We start from the raw sequence: 19,197 nt of genomic DNA, 5'->3' as shown, positions 1-19,197 counted from the left end.
CTTGCTTTCATCTTTCTTCATGTATTTTTGTATTATTAACACTGGTCTTCTTTTCAGTCCCTCATTGCTCGTAGCCAGGAGAAGTCCCGGTTCCTCCACGAGCAGAAGGTGGAATGGGACCGCCTCACCGAGGAGGCCCGGCTGCACGAAGACATGAGTGCCCAGCTTGATGCCGCCCAATAGTGGGAAGCCGAGGTGCGTCGGGACGTAGAGGAGATCCATGGGATGTTCTAGGATCTATCGGCGAGGGCGCATCAGGATGAGGAGGCGTCTGCTGGGGTCCAAAAGGAGCAGGATGAGCTGCTCCAGAAGGATGCCGAGGCCAGCCAGTGGGCTATCGAGCTCCTAGAAGAGCTAGAGAGGGAGCAGAACCTCAAGCTATAAGCCGAGGAAAGGTCCACGACCCTACAACAGAGGGCAAATTAGGATGCCGAGGTGATCACCTGGCTACACAGGGAGCAAGACGAGCTGCGCCAGATGGTAGAAAGACTCCGCTTGGAGCACGGCACAGTCAACGAGGAGCGCAACTAGGCCGTCCGAGAGCACGACGAGGCATGTTAGGTGGTCAACTCCCTCTAGGCGGATCTTGGAGCCACGATGACCCGAAGGCTAGAGGTCGAGGGCATCTCTACGGGGCTGGGCACGAAGCTCTCCGAGGTGCGGGGGATTCTCCAGGCCAAGAGTGATGAGCATGATCTTCTACGCGCCACCGTCGAGGTGGTCTTCGATGACCTGGGGGTGGCGCGGTCGGAGAAAACCAGTTCACTCGTGGCCCGTGCCGTAGATATCACGGCGCGAGTGCACTAGCTTGAGGAGAATGCCTTTCACGCCGGGATCACCCAAACCTTTGCTGTTGCCCGCTCTCATTATGATCAAGAAGTTAACATGGAGGTAATGAGCCTCGGCTTCGCGCCTAGCTATGAAAACTCTGAGCTGGACGAGATTGAGAAGGCGGTGACTCCCATTGCATGAAATCTAGCGAACAGGCTGAAAGACATAGTTCTCCCTCAGAGAAAGTAGTTAGTTGAATAAGTTTGATAAACATTTATCTATAATATGTGGACAAGTGTTTGTACTTTTGTGTCCGAGAACAGATTCGTGATTTTGTTTCGCAATTTTTGTTTTGTTCATTTGAGCTTACTTTCTTCCCTTTTGCAATCAAGAAAAAAAGTTTATGCGATCCGACCCTTCCGTTTATTTAAGACCATGGGGCCCGAGGTGTATAAGGGGGAAATCTCGATTATGGTAGTGAGCAAAGTTACCGTAGCCGTCGGGGCGTGGGCTTTTTGCAGTCTTACCGAGCATGCTCATTTATCTGCTCCCACAAACCTTGCCGCTAACCTTAACGCGAGGAAGAGGTATGATGCAATGACTATTTCGAAAAAGGTGGTATTTATACCTTTTATCAGTCCCCGAGTGAGATCCGACCCCTTGCAGTCGCTGGGGCTGGATGTTACTGGAGACCGAAGCGAGGGTAGGGAACTTACTCTTTTTTAGCGTACCCCTTACTTAGGATTTTGGCGATCGTTTCATGACCATGCGTTTGGTCTTATTGTTGGCCCGGCCTTCCCCGAGCCCCCGCGCGTGGCGGGGATTTGGTCAAGGGTCGGCTCATTTTTTGACTGTTGCGCCCATCCGTGGTTTCCGCAATAGGAGGGGTTGAGGCGACATCACTTACCTCGATGACTCGATTGACGTGCCTGGTGAGCACGCTAACGGGGATGTTCGAATAGAATCCGATCCTATTGCCTTGCGACAGGGTCAGCAAAGCCCTCGGGTGATGTTCCATTACTCCTTGACATGCCTTCCAACAGATTCCCCCTCAATGGGGATTCTATGGGCTCGGCTAAAGGCTGGATTGAACTAGAAGGTTGAGATGACTCTATCCACCTCAATGCGGGTTGGGCAAAGGCCGATGAGGCTCATCTACATTTTCTCCCCTGGCTCTTGTTTGACGCGAGGCGGCCTCAGACCTTTCACGGGCCAGCCTTCGAACCTCGGTCTCTCAATCTCGGATCGAGCGGCTCGAGCCCCCGAGCCCCTTGGGGTCTGATAGGGGTCGGCCATGTTTCTCGCATCACCCCGTCCTCGGTTTCCTCAACTAGAGGGGCTGAGCTAACGACACTTGCCCCGATGGCTCGAGTGTCGCGCTCAATGAACTCGCTAACGGGCATGTTCGTGTGGAATTCGGGTCCATCATTCGCTGACGGGGTCGACAGAGCCCTCATGTTGCATTCCACTGCTTCTTAACCTGCCTCCAAACAGATGCCCGAGACATTAGATAGGCTCAGGTGGCCCATTGGCCTCTCCTCGACGGAGATTCTATAGGTTTGGCTCGAGGTTAGAATCGAACGAGAAATGTCGAGATGTCCCTGTCCGCTTTTGAGCAGGGTCGGGCAAGGCCGCTGGGGCTCATCTCGGTTTTTCTCCCCTGGCTCTATTTGACGCGAGGCAGCCTCGAGCCCTTTATGGGCTAGCCTTCGAACCTCGGTCAGTTGCTGCTCATATCGAATGATGTGACTACCGTTTCGGGACGCGACACAAAACGTTGAGATGCGACGATCGCATATGCATCGTTTGGATGTATGGGTTTAATTGAAATGAAAGTGGGGGTCAATAATGTTACCTTGGTGGTATGAGCAACGAGAAGCTCTTATCGGATGTTCATGCGGGGTTCAAGTCCGACGTTCGTGATTGGGCCGGTATAACCTGCACGAGCATCGCAATTTTTTGTTTCTGCCTCTTGGAGGCGATTCGAGTCATTTGATTGACTTTAAGCAACCTGATAGCTTCTCCTTGAAGGATATTCTGCATGCGGACCCCTCTGAACCCTTCTCGAGAAGGCAGATGCTAAAGCTTGGGGTATGGGAAACTATGAATTCGATTATGCTGGTGAACAAAAACACCATAGCGCGTCCCCTCGGATTCCCGTCAGCATCGATTTCCCATCTGCATTGAATCAGTGGAGGGAGGGAGTTTTTTGTCCCAACCTTTCACCTTTCCTCAACTATTGTGCCTCTTCCTTAAATAGGGAGGGGGAGAGGAGTTCTCGTCCCATTCCTTTGCCTGTTCCTAAGCCGCTACCTCTCCTCCTTTCTCCTTGTCGTCGAGTGCGTTCGTATGTCGCGGCAATTCCTAAGTGAGAGAGGGTAATGCGAGGGAGAGGAGAACTCACAGATCTGTTCATGAATCTAGAGAGCGATGTCAAGCTAGAGGTCATCCAATATAGGTGAGATGGTGCTGGCCACCTTTGTCGAGAAGGGGCCGCTGCCACCAAAGGAGGAGTCACACTGGAGGGTGCTGAGCGTCGTCTGCTTTGCCGTCGTCCGCGAGGCCTTTGTCGGGATGGAGCCATGTGGGAAGCTATTCCGGTGAATCTTCTCTGGGGGGTCTTGTCGGTGGGGAAGCCGCCCGGGACTGCGTCGCTAGGGGTTTCGTCCTTGCGGCCGCTCAGATTGGCCAATTCTTGAAGCTTGATGAGATGTCGGAGACATCCATCAGCCATGGTGGCCTTTCTTCTGTGGGAAGCACCCCCCGTCCAGGTGCCATTATCAGGGTTGTGGCTGATCATGATGGCATAGTCCCTGGATGCCCTGGTGAAGGTGCTACAGTCACCGACATGGTGCTCGACATTGTAGATGACGACGCCCTAGAGGATCTCGCGGAGCGGTAGCACATTACTGATGGAGAGCGTGGCGCAGCGATCATAGTAGTACTCATAGGAGAACTGATCAGAAATTGTAATTGAATAAGTTGTGGGGGAGCCCCCGAGTGGTCTTTTGTATTTATGAATACATCAGTCCTTTTCGTGATGAAATCACTTCGTAAGCGATGAATTTGTGCAAAAAATGAACAAGTTCTTTAAATTTCATTACGGCAAACAACTTTTTAGCTCTTCTCCCTCTTGTTGTAAAAGAGGTTTGGTGCCTTCCGACCCTTCCCTTAGTTAAGGTTGCAAAAAACTTGGAGTGTGGGTAAACCAATTCTGATCATGCTTGTGAGCAAGGAGGTCATAGCCGCTGGGGCGTGGGTTTCCCACAATCCTACCAGTTATACTCAGATTTTGTTCCCAAAATCCTAGCCCTTAGGACTTGCCATGAGAAAAGAGGGAAAACACAGAGAATGTTTGCAAGATAAACATACTTATATCAGCCCTCAAGTGAGGTCCGACCCCTCGCACTTTGTAGGGGTCGGATGTCACTAAAGATCGGGGATTTTTTTTGACAAAAACTGATAAGAGAAGGTATGCGTTTATTTAAGGGTAAAAACAACGTAGCTACTCAATGTTCCAGGCGTTGGTGAAGAACTCACCGTCGATGGTTTTCAACTTGTTGGCGCCTGGCTGGATTACTTCCACGACGATGTACGGCCCCTCCTAGGGTGGGGAGAGCTTGTGGCGGTCCTTGTTGCTCTGCACGAGGCAGAGAACCAGGTCCCCGACATTGAAGGCTCGGTCCCACACCCATCGGTTGTGGTACCGACGCAGTGCCTGCTGGTACTTGGCTGAGCGGAGGACGGCGACGTCATGAGCTTCGTCTAGCTGGTCCATGGCGTCTTGGTGGGATGCCTCGGCTCCCTGTTCGTCGTATGCTCTAATTCTTGGCACTCCATAGTCAAGGTCGGTTGGGAGGACGACCTCAGAACCGTAGACCATGAAGAAAGGCGTGTAGCCAGTGGCCCGGCTAGGAGTTGTCCTCAGGCTCCAAAGCACAGCAGGGAGCTCGGTGACATAGCGTGCACCGAACTTGTTCAACCGGTTGAAGATCCTGGGCTTGAGGCCCTGTAGGAGCATGTCGTTTGCGCGCTCGACCTACTTGTTCTTTCGGGGGTGCGCGATGGTGGCCCAATCGACCCAGATGTGTTGTTCATCGCAGAATCGAAGGAATTTCTTGCTGGTGAACTGTGTGCCATTGTCAGTGATGATGGAGTTCAGTACTCCAAAACGATGTATGATGTCAAGGAAGAACAGCACGGCTTGCTCGGACATGATCACAGAGATCGGCCGAACCTCGATCCATTTTGTGAACTTGTCTATGGTGACAGGCAAGTGAGTGTAGCCCCCGGGCGCCTTTTTGAGAGGCCCAACCTGATCGAGCCCCCAGACCATGAAGGGCCACATGATGGGGATCATCTAGAGTGCCTGGGCCAGGAGGTGAGTTTGCCGAGCATAGTACTGGCACCCTTCACAGGTGCGTACGATCTGCTCGGCGTCGGCTATTGCGGTGGGCCAGTAGAAGCCCTGTCGAAATACGTTCCCAACCAAGGTTCTAGGCATGGCGTGGTGACCGCAAACCCCACCATGGATATTGCTCAGCAGAAGCTTCCCCTATTCGATGGGGATACTATGCTATAGGATCCCAATGTGGCTTCGTTTGTAGAGGTCGCCCTCTACAAGAACTAAGGACGTGGCGCGATGTGCGAGCCACAGAGCTTCCATCTTGTCCGTCGGCAGCGTGTCATGGAGGAGGTAGTCAAGGTAGAGTGTTCTCCAGTCGTCCAGAGGGTTGGGCTCTATTGCTGGATCCTCTTCAAGCTCCATGACCTCAGGGCCGGACAGAGCCGTCGGTTGGTTAGCCCCTGGGGCTGGATCAAATGGACCATCGTTGGCCCATTCTAACCCTTCATAGCATACCGAGGGCTTGTGTTGGTCGCTGGCAAAGACACCTGTTGGCACCGGCTCTCGATCGGACGCCGCTTTTGCAAGTGCGTCGGCCTCCTCTTCATAGCATACCGCTTGGGATGTGATTGGGTTCGAGGCCATCAAATTTGTCCTCCAGCTATCGGACTTCTTGGCAGTACGTAGCCATCTTGGCATCGTGGCAGCTCGACTCCTTCATGACTTGGTTGACGACTAGCTGGGAGTCGCCCCGGATGTCAAGGCGTTGGATGCCCAACTCGATGGCGATTCGTAGGCCGTTGATGAGCGCTTCATACTTAGCCACATTTTTTGATGAGGGGAAATGGAGCCGAACCATGTACCTCATGCGGACCCCGAGGGGTGATACGAAGACCAACCCCGCACCGGCGCCCTTCTTCATCAGTGATCCATCAAAGTACATCGTCCAGTACTCTTGATCGATGACCGCCGGTGGTGTTTGGACCTCGGTCCATTCCGCGATGAAGTCAACCAACACCTGGGACTTGATCGCCGTTCGAGAGGCATACGTGATGCCTTGATCCATCAACTCGAGTGACCACTTTGTGGTTCTTCCTATGGCGTCTTGGCTCTGGGCGACCTCGCCGAGGGGGAACGATGTCACAACCATCACGGTGTGTGATTCAAAGTAGTGGCGTAGCTTCCTCTTGGTGATGAGGATGGCGTACAGGAGTTTCTAGATTTGGGAGTAGCGGGTCTTGGAGTTGGATAGTACCTCACTGATGAAGTACACAGGGCGTTGCACCTTGATGGTGTGCCCTTCTTCCTCCCGCTCTACTACCAAGGCGGTGCTGACCACTTACGTGGTGGCCGCTATGTATAGCAGGAGGGATTCTCCATCGCTTGGAGGAACTAAGATCGGGGGCTTTGTCAGAAGCACTTTGACCTTGTCAAGTGCCTCCTAGGCCTTGGACATCCACTCGAAGCGGTTGGCTTTCTTCAAGAGTTGATAAAGGGGGCCTCGTTCGCCGAGGCATGAGATGAATCGGCTGAGGGTGGCTGAGGGCGACGAGGCACCCTATGATTCATTGAACCCCTTTATGTTCTGGATCAGGCCTATTCTTGTGATGGCTGAAATCTTCTCCGGGTTGGCTTTGATGCCACACTTGGAGACGATGAAGCCGAGCAGCATGCCCCTTGGGACCCCGAAAATACACTTCTCAGGATTGAGTTTGATGCCATTCTCCTGGTGTTTCACAAAGGTTTGCTCAAGATCAGCAATGAGGTGGTCAGCTCATTTGGACTTAACTACGATGTCGTCAACGTAGGCCTCAACGGTTTGCCCGATGAGGTCCCCAAAGCATCTGAGCATACAGCGCTGGTACGTAGCCCCAACGTTCTTCAGTCCGAATGGCATTGAAACGTAGCAGAATGATCCGAAGGGGGTGATGGAAGACGTCGCGAGCTGGTTGGATTCTTTCATCGCGATTTGATGGTAGCCGGAGTACGCATCAAGGAAGCAGAGGGTTTCACACCCTAAGGTAGAGTCGACTATTTGGTCTATGCACAGCAAAGGAAACAGATCCTTTGGGCACGCTTTGTTGAGACCCATATAGTCAACACACATCCTCCATTTTCTGCTCTTCTTTCGTACAAGAACGGGATTAGCTAACCACTCTGGGTGGTATACTTCTTGATGAATCCGGCAGCCGACAGTTTTGCTATCTCTTCATCGATGGCCCTGCGCTTCTCCTCGTCAAAGCGATGTTGGCATTGCTTCATCGGCTTGGAGCCTGGATGGATTTTCAAGGTATGCTCGACAACCTCCCTCGGAATGCCTAGCATATCCGAGGGTTTCCACGCAAAGATGTCTTTGTTGTTGCGAAGGAAGTCGACGAGCGCGCTTTTCTATTCGGAGGAAAGTGTGGTACCAATGCGTATCGTTTTACCCTTGGAGCGGCTGAGATCTATGAGGACCTCCTTGGATCCCTGTGTCGATTTGAACGACCCGGTCGACTTCTTTGCGTCGGGCGCTTCTTCGGCGACCTCCTCCCTGAGGGCGGCGAGTTCCCCGGAGGTGACGACTGACGTGGCATGGCCACAACACTCGACCTCGCACTCGTAGGCGCACTGGAAGGAGGTGCCGACGGTGATGACCCCGTGGGGGCCCGACATCTTTAGCTTGAGGTATGTATAGTTGGGGACGGCCATGAACTTTGTGTAGCATGGATGTCCTAGGATGGTGTGGAAGGTTTCGGGGAACCCAACCACCTCGAAGGTGAGGATCTCAGTCCTGTAATTGAACTGATCCCCAGAGGTAACGAATAGATTGATCTGCCTGAGTGGCATGGCCTGCTTCCTAGGCACGATGCCATGAAAAGGCGCTCGGGTTGGACGGAGGCGCGTTCGGTCGATGCCCATCACGTCGAGCGTCTTGGTTACATGATGTTGAGGCTGCTGCCCCCGTCCATTAGCACTTTGGTGAGTCGCTTTGGGTCAACGATTGGGTCGACCACAAGTGGATATCTCCCTGGGTGGGGGACGGTATCCGGATGGTTGGTCCGATCAAAGGTTATGGTGGACTTCGACCACCGGAGTAAGGGACGTGTGGCCGGTTGGGTCGTGTAGACTTCGCGGCGCGCGACCTTCTGACGGCGTTTGAGGTTGTAGGCCGCTGATCCTCCAAAGATCATAAGGCAGCCGTTCGGCGTTGGAAAGCCGTCGTCCTTCTCCTCGGTGTTATCCACAGTGGGGGGAGGGTCTTTCCCCTGCTCCCCCTTGTTGGAGCCTCCGGACAAGAACCGCCGCATGAGGCTGCAGTCCTTGAGCAGATACTTAACAGGAAAGGCGTGGTTCGGGTATGACCCCTCGACTAAATTTTTTAAGTGGTTTGGAATACCCTCCGTGGCCTTCTGACGGTAGTTCTTGAGGTCCTATGAGTTTCCAGGGCGCTATCAATTCTTGTACGTACTCACAGTATGCATGTACGCGCGCCGACCCACGTGGCCATGTTTGCTTTGCTTCCACGTATTTGACGTATACGTGACGTTACCTGTAGGGTATTCGATCGCAACTGCATGATTGAATAGCTTGTCTAGAAAGAGGAATAATGTCTACGTATGAACTTGGTAATACAGCAGACGTTCACCCTCATTCTTTGTAACCATCAACGTACGTGTACCTTACTACCTATTGTTACTAAAAAAAAATTAGAGCCTTCAACAAAGTCTCCATGTTAATTTTCACTAGACAATTTAAGAACAAAAAACATAGAAATTTTCACAATATTTAGAAACAACCACAAATTTGATAGACTTTAATCATCATCACCAATAGTAGACATCGAATCTATTTCATTTTATTAAAAAAAACTCACATATGCCATTATGAAAAAAAATATATACATTAACCACGGAATTTGTATCAAAATTACCCAACTTTGCCACTGTTAATCAATAATGGACAATTTAAATTAACCTCTTAAATTTGTATCTAAATTCCCCATGTTAACTATTATTAAATATAATTTAAATTATCCCACTAAATTTTATATGTGAAAGTGCATCTAGCCCAGTTATAGATTTTAGTTAATCAATAACACACAATCAAAGAACTAACATGTTGACTAAGTTTCTAGACATGTTATACATCTATGAGATAAGTTTATTGATGACCGGGGACCCCAAAATTCTTGTGTGAGATAAGATAGGGCATAAACACAAAAAATATAGAAGGCTTTAAATTTATTTTTATTTTGCATTTGAGTTATAGGAAATGACAGTACTATAAAGGGGATTAAGTTCATTTTATTGCAGGTATCTCCATACTTACTTGACTTGACATAACTAGAAGGATCAAGATACCTAAAATGTGGTGGTGAATTGGGATGATTTACAATTATCGCGGAAATTAACCTATCACTTAGCCCACTTCACCTAGCCTAACAAGTGTTTCTTCTCTCTACCGCACAAAAGTTTTCATGCCTAAGTTCTGATGTCGCACTAGCATGGTGATTCCAAGAAAGTAATTGCATGAATGTAAATGTGTAAAATAAATATACAAACAACATAGTGACGTTTCCGGACCTCTTGGAGAGTCACTCTCCACTATTCCTCGTTGGAGCACCCGCGCAAGGGTATCACTCCCCCTTAATCATGCAAGGACCAAGTGTTCTCTAGTGATTGATCCTTCTTCAACTTTGGAACAGCGGATCACCGGTGTTGTTTACAACATGATTTGGGCCTCTCACAAGGTCCACCAAGAGATCACCAAGCTCCTAAACTCCACCAAGCCGTCTATGTTATACCAAGTAACAATGCAAGCACAAACTCTCACTTAACCTAACCAAGCCTAATAAGAAGAGCAGATGCACACTTGCTACTCCCTAAACAGTAATGGAGTCCTTAATCTTCAATTATGGAATACTAATCACTACAATAGGCCAAAGCACTCTCTAAGATGCCAATGTATGTATCTAGCACTTCAGATGTCCAAGATAACCAAATAACACAAGTGGATGGGTATATATAGGCAACATTCCAAAAACTAGCGGTTACAAATCCACTCAAGCCGAAATACACTCACCGGAAGCTCTGGTGGTGCTTCTGAAGTAGCACCAGAGAATTCCGGTTCCTCTCCAACGGCTAAAATCCAACTATCAATTATTGTTCGGCCATTTCTCTGGTGGTTCCCTCGTGACCTTGCTGAAAGGTTCCGGTGAGCTAAAAACCCTTACGCAAAAAGTTTTTGGGCTGTTCCAAAGCTCCAAATGGATCTCCGGTGACCCAGTGGAAGAATCCAAAGAGTGTAGGAGCCTCTGAGCATTGTTTGCCTTCACTATTTATAGCTTTGGGTTTATCTCCAGTGAGCAGTAGAAAGTAATGTGCTTCTGCATGGGAGCAAACTTGTCAACCAACATAGAGCCTAAGCTCCAGTGACGTCTCCAGTGACCCGGCCGAGAAGAATCCAAAAAGTCCAGACACTGAGATACACATGTGCAAAGTTTGGGAACGGGAGAAACACTACGTGATACAGGCTCTCGCTCACATTCTCTCCTTTAATTGGGAGCGCGTCCCCGACCAGCCAGGGTGGCCACGGTAGTAAAAAAGATTTCATCCATCTGATTTTAATTTCACTGTCCGGATTTACTTCACCGCTTTTTCCTGTTTATTCCACGTGTTAGCCTATCGATGGTTGCTCTAAAAAGAGGTAAATGCATCGTAGGCCTTTGAATTTATCTTGGGGTGCCACTTAGATCTACAAACTTTCAAATCGTACTTTTAGCACCCTAATATTGTTTAAGTATGCCACTTAGGTCCATAACTCATTGGAACAACGTTTTGGCCGACGTGGCGTGGACAGCGTGGCGCTGACTGTGTCCAAGCGCACGTGAGACGCGCGTGAGCCTGGTTTGGGGCGTGCAAATAAGCAGAGAGGCCACCCAATTCTTTTCATATCCTCTTCCCACTACTACAACCGGAACAGGGCGGTCCGCTCTGTCTCCCCTTCTCGCCGCCAGATGGGCCCGCCCTGTCGGACCCGTCTCCCACCTCCGGTTTCCGCCCGCCATGGCCGGGCAGCCATGCGACCGAAAACCTGCGCGACCGAGCCCCACACGCAGACCGAGCCGCAAGGACCCCCGCTTCACTCTCGCCAAGCCGCAGCCGCTCCCTTTCCCTGCTCTCCCGCGCACCGAGTCAAGGCCGCCATTGTCGGCATGTGGCCAAGCTCGCGACCCGATCTCTCCGCTCCCTCCTCTGCTTAACTCAGTGGACTAGAGGCCTTATGGGCTCACTCCGCATCCAGCCGGCCCGCTCTGACTCTCTCTCGCCCTGCAGCGCCACCAGCGCCGCCGCCGCCGCCATTGACGAGCACACCTCCGAGCCGTACGCCGTCTTCGAAGCCGCCGGGTGCCGGGTGGTGCGGATCATCGTGCACGACGAGGACGCCACCGACTTGTCTTCCAGCGAGGACGACGAGGAAGAAGAGGTGGGAGAGGAGCACGGCACGGCGCATCCGGGCTTGGCAGAGGCGGTGAGCGTGAAGCACAGCCACGTGCTGCTCCAGTCCGCCGGGTGCGGCGGCGCGGAGGAGGAGGATGACGAGGACAGAGAGGGGGAGGGTGCGAGGTTCACAGGCGTGCGGCGGTGCCCGTGGGTCGGTGGGCCACGAAGATTCACGACCCGCTGCTCCGCCGCTGCATCTGGCTCGACACCTTCGACACCGCTGAGGAGGCCACCATGGCGTACGTCGCCGTGCACCTCCGCATCTGTGGAGGGCCCCAGGCGTCCTCCTCTAGCAACCTGCTCTCGTCCGGTGGTGCTCACGGTGGCTCGCTCCCTCCGCCCGCTGCCACTGCCGCGCACCGCCTAGCCCTTCCGCCCCAGTCCCCTACCGCCGCCACCACAGCGGGAGAAGCAGCTGCTGCCACCAGCGAAGCCACCACCGCAGCGGCCGAAGCAGCTGCCGCCGCCGCCTCTGCTTCCGCCGAAGAAGCAGCTGCAGTACCCGCCACTGCCTCTGCTGCTCCCGCCGAAGAAGCAGCTGTACCCGCCACCGCTTCGCCCCCTCCCGCTGAAGAAGCAGCAGCATCACCACCACCACCACCACCACCCGCCCCCCACCTTTGCCGTCGCTTCTACCGAAGAAGCGGCTGGCGCCCCCGCCTCTGCTGCCGAGAAGCAAGAGGCAGTGCATGGCCTCCTCCTCCTGTGATTTTACCAAGACGAATCATGGCCTGTAGGCCCTTCTCTGTGTTCGCCGGTGAGGTTTCGCCTCCGGCAATGGCCGCCGCCGTACCGGCCACCCTATTCTGGCCAGTTGAAAACCAGGCTCACGCCCCAAACCAGGCTCACACGCGGCTCACGTGCGCCAGTGCCACGCTGTCCACGCCACGTCGGCCAAAACGTTGTTCTGATGAGTTATGGACCTAAGTGGCATACTTAAACAACATTAGGGTGCCAGAAGTACGATTTGAGAGTTTGTGGATCTAAGTGGCACCCCAAGACAAGTTCAAGGGCCTACGAAGCACTTACCCCCTCTAAAAAATATTGGCTCTCTAGAATTTTCTCCTCGCTTCCACATCTAGCCAGCAACCTCTTCCTCACTTCCATGAGCCGCACTTGCCAGCGTCGCTCCACGCGCCCCAACCCCGGGGACGCTCCCTCCCTCTACTCTTCCTCTCTCTCTCCCTCCCTCCCTCTCTCTCTCTCTCTCTCCCCACGCGGTGCCGCGTGCTGGGCGGCTACCATCGCTGGCAGGGCGATGCCCCTGGCTCGGTTGTTCGCGGTGGCCGCTCCCTGGCCCAGCGGCGTAGCGGCGTAGGCGCAGCCACCCCCTCCCCCCGCCATGGCTGGCTCTCCACTCTGGGTTCGCGTGGGGCGGCGGTGAGCCCCCGGTAGGTGCTGCGGCGGCGCGGCTAGCCCCGACGGTTATGGCCTCTGGTGCCTCCGCTGCAGTCCCCTCTGCTCTGTTCGCTTGTTATCTCCCAGGTGAAGCAAGAACATCACTCTCCTCTATTAGTCCCATTACGGTCTCCTCTATTTCCCTCTTTTAATCTGTGCTAGACATTGATAGATTCGAGAAGAAAAGGTAGTTGCTTTCCCTTAATCACTGTCCCTTCTTCTGATCTATGATAGAGATTGACGGATTCAACAAGAAAACCTAGGTGGTTTCCTTAAATCTCCATCCCATATCTCCATTTATTAAACACTGATGCACGTATCAATGGATCCATTCGTTTCCTTGAAATGGGAACACATATCGGTACATCTACGAATGGATAGCACCTCTGTAAATCCATGCTATGCTCTATTTCTTTCTCCCTGAACTTGCTTGGTCTTGCTATGGTAACCTAAAAAATCCCCTTTATTTCCTTTGGCACCTTATATCTCTCATGATGATCCCTTAATTTCATTTCCTGTATGTATGGATTTATTTTGCTTGTGCATAAGGTTCAAGGTTTCCGGTAGAAAAAATCTAAGCATGTCTCTATGCACTATGCTACTGTTGTAATCTTTTCAGTATATATAACCGTGTGCCTATGGTGCTGCTTTATTTATTTTAGTCTGAGCATATGCCATTGCTAATGATGTACTTATTCCAACTTGATCATAAGACGATGACGATACCTGTGAGGTGCTTCCGATAGACCTCACCCTATTTTCGTGGCATTGCTATTTTGAATTTTTTTGTTGAGCATATGTCAATGCCAATGAGGTTGGAAACAAATATCTTTTTCTCAAATATAGCATTGCCATGTGTTAAACCTGGCCATATTTCCATGCCATTGCTACTTTCCGATTTTTTTTAACCACATGTCGATGGCAATGATGCTGGAAACTAATATCTTTTTCTCAAATATAGCGCATGAGGATATGTAGTTATGATTATCAATCTTTTTATGATCTTTTTAATTTTTAATTCTGATATCAATTGGGGCATTGCATATGCTATGATGAATATTACTTCCTGCATTTCAGCCGGAGTTAGCATGCACTCAGTGTGCCCATGTTCGGTGGTGTTTGGTTGCCCCGCCTAAATTTTAGTCGTTGTCCCATCGAATGTTTGAACACATGCATGAAGTATTAAATATAGACTAATTACGAAACTAAATGCATAGTTTGCGACTAATTTATGAGATGAATCTTTTAAGCCTAATTAGTCCATGATTTGATAATGTGGTGCTACAGTAGACATGTGCTAATGATGGATTAATTAGGCTTTAAAAATTCTATCTCGTGGAGTATTGACGGATTATATAATTTATTTTTTATTAGTATCTGAACACCCTATACAACATCCTCCCAACACACCTCGTAAATTTTAGTAACTGGATCCAAACACCACCTTAGCGTGAAAAATTAACCCCTTCAATTGGGAGCGCGTTCCCGAGCAGCCAGGGTGGCCACAGTAGCAAAAAAGATTTCATCCATCTTCGTCCGTCTAATTCCGATTTCACTATCAAGATTTACTTCGACCGTTCGTTTATTTCCTTTCACCGCTCCTTCCTATTTGTTCCACATGTTAGACTATCGGTGGTTGACTGGTTGCTCTCAAAAATTATACATGCCGGTCGATTCCAGTTTCACGGCTGTGTTTCACCCCGCCGCTTTCCACTACGTCCATCGAATAATATGCTATGCTCTTGTGTCCTATATCCACACCACTACCTCTTTCCCTTCTGACTCGACTCTCCGCTTCCTTCCTCTCTCCCTCCCTCCCTCTCTCTCGACAGCGCTGCCGTGCTGGAGGGTGGCCACCGTTGTTTTATGATGTTTCTATTCCACCCAGTGCCGGCCCAACCCAGGACCCCACGTATATAGGCCCTCAGTACTGTAGGCCCTTTAGCCTTTAGGTATACTACGCGTAACGCGTCTACGCAAAAACTCGCCTAACGCCCAGGACCCTATGCGAACGGCTGAACGCCCGCGCTGCCGAAGGGTGAATGCAAATCGCCGTCCGTGATCCGTCTCGCCGACACCGCGCGTGTGGCACAGGCACTGCGGCTCCCGTTTGGCTGTCCCATGGTTGTCCGGTACAACGCTGCTAGGTAGGCCGTAGGCTGGTACAGGACGTAGACGACGGCAAGGCGACGATCTAGGTGTTTTTTCCTTGATCGCTTTTTAATCTAAATTAATTACTTTAGACTTCTAGTACTCCGTACTCATATAGTCATGTTTTTCTTCTAATTTAGGTGTTAGAAACTTAGAATGTTACCTAAGAAACATTTGTCGGGGTCTCAGAAAAGAAAACGGAAAAGAATAGAAGATCAATTTATTGAATTTCAAAAAGGTGCTATACATAAGTTTTTTTCACCTTCAAGCAGTGTTGTGCCTGATGATAATCCTGTAGATGCACTTGATATTGAAGAACAAGGGCAGCAACAGTAACAAGTTAATGATAATTTAAGTGAACAAGTTGATGACATTGATGATGCTACAGAGAATGAAAATTTACAGCCTTCCTCTCAACCTGAAAATTCAATTGATGATGTGCAAGAAGCTTCTATTCATGATGTCTTTGATCCTAGAACTTAGGGAAATCTTGATAATAAGGGTAGAGATATATTGATTGAAAAGGGGCCGGTGAGAATTGAATCTTGAGTTCCCTGCAGATGCTCTTAATAGACATGTCAGCGCTTGAGATTCTGGAGTTTATTATAGCTGCAGATTGCTATCCAAATATTTCAGTTGTCTATCGAATCCTCTTAACTATACCTGTGATTGTAGCTTCAGCAGAAAGAAGTTTCTCAAAATTGAAGTTGTTGAAGAACTATTTGAGATCAACTATATCACAAGAAATGTTAAATGGATTGACTATGTGCACCATCAAGAGGGATACCTTGGACACTATTGATTTCAATACCGTCCTTGATGATTTTGCATCAAGAAACGTCCGAAGAACCATCTTTTTATAAGAAGCAATGGATATTATGGGGTTCTATTTTTCCTTAAGGTAATCATATTAGTTTTAGTCTACATTGTTTCTCGATAATTATCAAACATGTTAAATTAAAAATATATCACTGGATTTGTTTTCGCTTTGCAAAAATAAATTAGCGTTTATATATATTCTAAGATTTATATATAGTCTAGAGGGGTCGTCGCGATGAGTTCACAAAAGGGCCCTCAAAATCTTAGGACCGGCACTGATTCCACCTTTATTGAACTGAGGCATTTGGCATATGGAGTGATACAGACTATTGCATGTATGTGGTTGAAAGGTTCTAATGGCCAGAGGGGGGTGAATAGTCTATTTAAATTTTTTGCAACAACACTTATCAAAGATGTTAGACAATTAAACGACGAAGCGAGTGTTGCGCTAGCCTACTAAAAATACAAGCCACCTACCATAATTTTAGTGACCATGATCTCTAAGTACACAATTGGTTAAGTCACTACACTAAGTTAGTGAGCTCTCAAAGACTAACTAAAGAGAGTCACTAACCACTAGTCCCGACACGAGATAGCTCTCAAAACTAATTATACTAAAGAGCGGAGCAACACTAAGAATGTAATACAAGAGATGGCGGCGATGATTATACCGACGCGTCAAGAAGTGAGCCAATCACAAGATGATCACAATCAATCACAAGATAACCAATGTAATCCTCGGACAACGATGACACAAGATTTTTTTACCGAGGTTCACTTGCTTGCTAGCAAGCTAGTCCTTGTTGTGACGATTCACTCACTTAGAGGTTCACGCGCTAATTGGCATCACACGCCAAACCCGTAATCGGGTGCCGCGCAACCAACATAAGATGAGGATCGCATAAGCCACAAGCAATCCACTAGAGTACCTTTTGCCTCTCCACTGGGGAAAGGTCAAGAACCCCTTATAGTCACCACGATCGGAACCAGAGACAAGCACCTTCCTCCACTCGATGATCCTCGCTGCACTAAGCCATCTAGGTGGCAGCAACCACCAAGAGTAACAAGTGAATCTCGCAGCGAAACACGAACACCATGTGCCTCTAGATGCAATCACTCAAGCAATGCACTTGGATTCACTTTTAATCTCACAAAGATGATGAATCAATGATGAAGATGAGTGGGAGGACTTTGGCTAAGCTCATAAGGTTGCTATGTCAATGCAAATGGACAAGAGAGTGAGCTTAAGCCAGCCATGGGGCTTAAATAGAAGCCTTCACGAAATAAAGTTGTTGGGTCACATAAGTGACCGTCGGACTCGCTTTTACGGGACCGTCGGACCATCCGTTGCCTCGGTCCACTGCCCCTAGCGCCACTGCCATGTTGCCACGTGTCCCATTCAAAATGAGTTGACCATTGCTGCGCAAATGGTCACTAACACCACCGTCCAACTTAGACCGTCGGACCCACCTTGGACTCCACATAGGGAGGGTTCGATGCGGTCCAGTAAGGTCCAGAGAGCTCAAAACCGGTCGGACCCTAGTCCGACGCCCACTGTCGGACCTGGCCATGAGTCCGACGCTGCTACGTGTCAGCTCCGTGTCAAACTCTCTTTTCCCGGGTGAATGAACAGGGCACACGACCCATCCGACGCACCTGCGCGCCCAGGGTCCGACGCCCTCGTGTCAGTGCGCTAAGTTAGGGTCAGCCGTCGAACCCGGCCAGAGGCCGGTTCGACGCCCCTATTTCACTTCTCAAGCGCAACTTCACCCTTGCACAAGTGTGCTAACCACCAAGTGTATCATCTTGTGCTCGTGTGTTAGCATATTTTCATAAACATTTTCAAGGGTGTTAGCACTCCACTAGATCTAAATGAATATGCAATGAGTTAGAACATCTAGTGGTACTTTGATAACCGCATTTTGATACGAGTTTCACCACTCTTAATAGTATGGCTATTGATCCTAAATGTGATCACACTCGCTAAGTGTCTCGATCACTAACCAAAAAGCTCCTATCAAGTTTCACCTTTGCCTTGAGCTTTTTGTTTTTCTCTTTCTTCTTTTTCAAGTCGAAGCACTTGATCATCACCATGGTCACACCATAATCAACATGATCTTCATTTGCTCCACCACTTGAAATAGTGCTACCTACCGTATGATCACTAGAGCAATTAGGTTAGCACATAGGGTTTCATCAATTCACCAAAACCAAACTTGACCTTCAACCTCCCCCTTTTTGGTAATTGATGACAACCCTTTCACAAAGATATGAATTGAAATTCAATGAATCCATGTTGCTTGGACAAGCATATTTACCATGTGTAAAGGACTTGGACAAGTTTCATGAACCCCAAATGGTAGCATTAGCTTCCCCTACATATGTCCTAAGAGTTTGGATAGAAGCTTGCACATATGCATGTATTTAAGTTGTGGGAGAGTAATGTCTACCAAATGATGCTAGGTATAAGAGATGGACCTTTGAAGCGTGATATCAATCGGAGTGCACCAATATACCATCCTTAGCACCATTAGTAACTAGATATACACAAAAACTGGAATACCCCGTGAGATCAACATTATAAGCAAGGGTCTAGTTTTCACAATATAAACATAAGTCTAGTTACTCAACCTATGCATGCTAGTTTTTCATTTCATCATTCAAGCCTACAACTAGCATACAACACACAAGCATGTGATTTTAATTTTAAACTTGTGTCCTGCAAGCAAATATATGAAATACACATTCAAATGCATCAACAAGTTTATGAGCTTGCTCCCCCTACTTGTGTGCTCAAACTTTAATTGATCCCCTTACTTTGTTATATCTCTCTCCCTATGTTAAAGTTCTCCCCTTCTGTCATCTTTTCACTATCTTTGTGCAATTTTCTCCCCCTTTGTCATCAATGACCATAAAGGTCCAATTTTAGATAGGTAAAGAATATCAAAGGCAATCAATAGGGTGAGGATCATTTTCCCAACTTTAGTTCAATCTAGATCACTTGTCTAAGATATTTAACTCGGTTTGATCCAAGGACAAGCTTCTTCACACCTCATTTCAAGGGTTATCTTGTACCATGTTGAGTTAAACACTTATAGCTCATTTTTAGATCAAACACTAGGTTCGCAAGCCCACAAACATCTCATATGCTACCACTAGATCAATTCAAGCAAAAAAGCAATAGTGGTACCATACAAGCATGAAATTCATTTGATTTTCATGAATGAG

At 49.1% G+C, this 19,197-nt stretch overlaps 1 pseudogene; it reads left to right on the top strand.

The window, feature by feature from the left end:
* Positions 1-11,380: 11,380 nt before the first annotated feature.
* Positions 11,381-12,338, top strand: LOC136460804 (uncharacterized; annotated as a pseudogene).
* Positions 12,339-19,197: the final 6,859 nt, after the last annotated feature.

The sequence above is a fragment of the Miscanthus floridulus genome, chromosome 6 (assembly GCF_019320115.1).
Source record: "Miscanthus floridulus cultivar M001 chromosome 6, ASM1932011v1, whole genome shotgun sequence".
Lineage (NCBI taxonomy): Eukaryota > Viridiplantae > Streptophyta > Magnoliopsida > Poales > Poaceae > Miscanthus > Miscanthus floridulus.
The sequence above is the reverse complement of the archived record's forward strand: the minus strand, read 5'-3'. Positions and strand labels throughout refer to the sequence as shown.